Below are 4,955 nucleotides of genomic sequence, written 5' to 3'. Positions count from 1 at the left end.
TCTGTCCAAGGAATTCTCCAGGCAAGAATACTGGAGTGTGTTGCCATTCCCTTCTCCAGGGGATCTTCTTGACCCAGGGATCGAACCTGAGTCTCTTACATTGCAGGCAGATTCTTTACCATCTGAGCCACCAGAGAATCCCTATATTCACAATACTTACATGCAACTCAACCACTACCACATTATCATTATCACACATATGAAACAAAATATCCATCATTACAACTCACATCCTCGTTACTTTGCTATCAATAAAAGGTCTCCCTGCACCATCAGGATTCATACCTAAGTGAATAATCATTCAAGAAATAATAAAGAATAATAACATTATACTACCTACACTTATTTACAGCACTAATCAACCTGTATTTCTATATGTAACTTACATACTCCACAGCACTAACCAAGTTTCCTTCCGCAAACAGCATAAAAATAAAATGATGACTTGATCTCACAAAACAAATAATTCTTCTACCAACCATTGTAGTATCTACAATAATCCTACCCCTAACACCAGTTCTCTCAGTACTGGAATAGGAATTTAGGTTAAATAGACCAAGAGCCTTCAAAGCCCTAAGCAAGAATAATTTACTTAATTTCTGCTTAATAAGGATTGCAAGATTATATCTTACATCAATTGAATGCAAATCAAACACTTTAATTAAGCTAAATCCTCTCTAGATTTGTGGGCTAATTTTCCCACAAATTTTTAGTTAGCAGCTAAATAGTCAACTGGATTCAATTTACTCCAGCCACAGGAAATTCAAGTTCAAAGCTCCTTCTTTCAGTTTGCAATTCAACATGTAAAATTCACCATAGGACTTGGTGTAAAGGGGAATAGATCACTGTCTTTAGATTTACAGTCTAATGGTTACTCATTCTACTTATGTTCATTAACCACTGATTATTCTCAACTAATCATGAAGATGTAGGTACTTTCTATTTACTATTTGGAGCTTGAGCTGGAATAGTAGACACAGCCCTAAGTTTATTAATCTGTGCTGAGTTAAGCGAACCTGGAACCACGCTTGAAGATGGCCAGATCTATAATGTGATTGTAAAAGTACATGCATTTGTAATAATTTTCTTTATAGTAATGCTTATTATAACTGGGTTTTTAGGAAACTGGCTAGTTCTTCCGATAATTGGAGCTTCTGATATAGCCTTTCCCCATGTAAATAACATTTAAGCTTCTGATTACTTCCACCCTCTTTCTTATTTCTGCTTACGTCATCAATAGTTGAAGCAGGTACTGGTACAGGGTGAACGATCTACCCACCCTTGGCTGGAAACTTAGTAGTTTCCACTGGAGCTTCAGTAGACCTTATCACTTTTTATGTATATCTAGCAGGCATTTCTTAAATTTGAGGTGCTATCAATTTTATTACTACAATCATTAATATGAAACCCCTGCCGTATCCCAGTATCAAACACCATTATTTGTATGAAAGTGAAAGTGAAGTCGCTCAGTTGTGTCCAACTCTTTGCGACCCCATGGACTGTAGCCTACAGGCTCCTCCATCCATGGGATTTTCCAGGCAAGAGTGCTGGAGTGGATTGCTATTTCCTTCTCCAGGGGATCTTTCCGACCCAGGGATCAAATCCAAGTCTCCCACATTGCAGGCAGACACTTTACCATCTAAGCCACCAGGGAAGCCCATTATTTGTATGAACAGTCCTAATTACTGCCATATTACTATTATCATTACCTATATGAGCGGCTGGTATGCCTGGTGTGCTGCAGTCCACGGGGTCACAAAGAGTCGGACAAGACTGAGTGACCAAACTGAACTGACCTGACTGATTACTAATAACTAACAGACCAAAACCTAAATACAGCTTTTTTTTTTGATCCTGCAGGAGGAGGTAACCCAATCCCGTACCAACATTTATTTTTATTTTTCAGGGGTTTGGAATAATTTCACATATTGTAACCTATCATTCAGGGAACAGAGAGCCTTTGGGGTATACAGGAATGGTATGAGCTATGGTATCAATTGGATTCTTAGGATTTATCTTATGGCCCCACCATATAGTCACATTGGGAATAGATGCTGACACACGAGCATATTTTACATCAGCCACTATGATTGCTGCCATTCTTACACAAGTAAGTGTCCAGTTGACTAGCCGTGTTTCATGGGGATAATATTAAACGTTCTCTGGCCATGACATGAGCCCTGGGTTTAATTTTTCTTTTTACAGTAGGAGGACTAAGAGGAACTGTCCTGGCTGACTCACCTTTAGATATTGTACTCATGATGTGCATTATGTAGTTGCCCATTTCCACTATGTACTCTCAATAGGAGCTGTATTTGCCATTGTCAGAGGCTTCATACACTTATTTCCTCTTTTCTCAGGATATGCTCTTAATTCCACATGAGCAAAAATTCACTTCATGATAATAAGTATCCATGATTATAAAGGACAGACTAGAGCATTAATACTAATATTACTCAATTTATTTATTGGATCAACAAACTTACTAGGATTATTACTTCACTCATTCACACCAGCTACATAACTATCAATAAACTTGGGAATAGCAATTCCCTTATGAGTAGGGACTGTCATTACTGGTTTTTGCAATAAAACAAAAGCATGCTTAGCTCATTTTTTACCACAAGGAACATCAGCTCCTCTGATTCCTATATTAATTATCATCGAAACTATTAGCTTATTTATTCAACCAATGGCTTTAGCCAGATGACTAACAGCCAATATCACAGCAGGTCACTTACTAATTCATTGATTGGGGAGCCATTCTGGCACTAATGAGCATCAGCACCCTCATGACCCTCATTACATTTATTATTCTCATTTTACTTACTATTCTTGAGTTTGCTGTTGCCATAATTCAACCCTAGGTGTTTATTAGTAAGACTTCACTTACATCACAATGCATGCTGCTGCTACTGCTGCTAAGTTGCTTCAGTCGTGCCCGACTCTGTGCGATCCCATAGACAGCAGCCCACCAGGTTACCCCGTCCCTGGGATTCTTCAGGCAAGAACACTGGAGTGGATTGCCATTTCCTTCACTAAACCCACACCTATCATATACATATTAAACCCCAGCTCCTGACCCCTCACAGGAGTCCTTTCAGCTCTTTTAATAACATCTGGCCTAGCTATATGATTTCATTTTAATTCAACAGTATTATTACTACTCAGTCTACTAACTAATGTCCTCACGATATATCAATGATAACAAGACATCATTTGAGAGAGTACTTCTCAAGGTCACCACACACCAACCGAACAAAAAGGACTTTAGTATGGAATAGTTCTATTCATCATTTCAGAAGTCCTCTTTTTTTTTTTTTTTTTAACCAGCTCCTTTGGGTGGTAAAAATGACTCCCAATGACTCATTGGAAAAGACCCTGACATTGGGAAAGATTGAGGGCAAGAGGAGAAGGGGGCGACAGAGGATGAGATGGCTGGATGGCATCACCAATACAATGGAAATGAACTTGGGCAAACCTCGGGAGATGGTGAGGGACAGGGAGGCCTGGTGTGCTGCAATCCATGGGACTGCAGAGTCAGACACTGACTGAGTGACTGAGCAACAGTGGCTCAGTGGTAGAGAATCTTCCTGCAGTGCAGGAGACACAGGTTCTATCCCTGAGTTGGGAAAATCCCCTGGAGGAGGAAACGACAAGCCACTCCAGTATTCTTGCCTGAAAAGTCCCATGGACAGAGGAGTCTGAAGGGCTACAGTCCATGGGGTCACAAGGAGTTGGACACAACTGAGTACTGGGCTTTTTACCACTCTCAAGTCTTGCCCAAGCTGGGTGGATGCTGACCACCCACAGGCATCTTCCTTCTTAATCCCTCAGAAGTCCTACTCTTAAATTCTTGTGTATTATTAGCCTCCAGGGTATCTATCACCTGAGCTCATCATAGCTGTATGGAAAGAAACTGGAAACATATACTCGAAGCCCCCTTTCGTTACAATTGCCTCGTGCCTCTGCTTCTCCTACAAGCCTCAGAATATTATGAAACGTCATTTACCATTTCACATGGATTGTCTGTCTCAACCTTCTTTGTGGCCACAGGATTTTGTGGGCTTCATGTAATTCTTGGATATACCTCTCTTATTGTCTGATTTTTACATCAATTAAAATACCATTTTACATCCAACCACCCCTTTGGCTTCGAAGCTGCTGCCTCAGCTTTGACCCTAGGATCAGCTCATCTTCCTTTCTCTATAAAATTATTTTTAGTAGCCATTACATCTCTTTTCTTTGGTTTAGAAATTGCGCTCCTCTTAGCACTCCCTTGAGCATCATGAACATAATTTAAACACTATACTCAATATAGCCCTTTTCCTAAGAATTTTATTCTTAGCAATTAAGCCTAGCCTACAAATGAACTCAAAAGGACTGCTACTGCTGCTGCTAAGTCACTTCAGTCGTGTCTGACTCTGTGCGACCCCATAGACAGCAGCCCACCAGGCTCCCCCGTCCCTGCGATTCTCCAGGCAAGAACACTGGAGTGAGTTGCCATTTCCTTCTCCAGTGCATGAAAGTGAAAAGTCAAAGTGAAGTTGCTCAGTCGTGTCCGACTCTTAGCGACCCCATGGACTGCAGCCTTCCAGGCTCCTCCGTCCATGGGATTTTCCAGGCAAGAGTACTGGAGTGGGGTGCCATTGCCTTCTCCCAAAAAGGACTAGAATGAGCCAAATATGGTATCTAGTTTAAAATAAACTATTTCAACTCATTAGATTATGGTTAAATTGATAATTACCAAGTGTCTTTACTATATATAAATACTATTGTAGTACAGTATCCCTTATAAGACTATTAATATATCTATTTAGTTTAATATTATTGTTATGCTTAAAAGGCATGATATTATCCTTATTTCATTATAGGAACCCTAATAATCCTAAATACAATACTTGGGTTATCCATACTAGTAATAGTACCAAATACTATGTACAAAAATCTCAATT

At 39.8% G+C, this 4,955-nt stretch overlaps 1 pseudogene; it reads left to right on the top strand.

Annotated features, from left to right (window-relative positions):
* Nucleotides 1-2,086: 2,086 nt before the first annotated feature.
* On the top strand, nt 2,087-4,283 carry LOC138990022 (cytochrome c oxidase subunit 3-like; annotated as a pseudogene).
* The last annotated feature ends 672 nt before the right edge of the window (nt 4,284-4,955 follow it).

This window comes from Bos mutus, chromosome 11 (genome assembly GCF_027580195.1).
Source record: "Bos mutus isolate GX-2022 chromosome 11, NWIPB_WYAK_1.1, whole genome shotgun sequence".
NCBI classification, from domain to species: domain Eukaryota; kingdom Metazoa; phylum Chordata; class Mammalia; order Artiodactyla; family Bovidae; genus Bos; species Bos mutus.
Note: the sequence above shows the minus strand (reverse complement) of the source record. Positions and strands in the feature narration are given on the sequence as shown.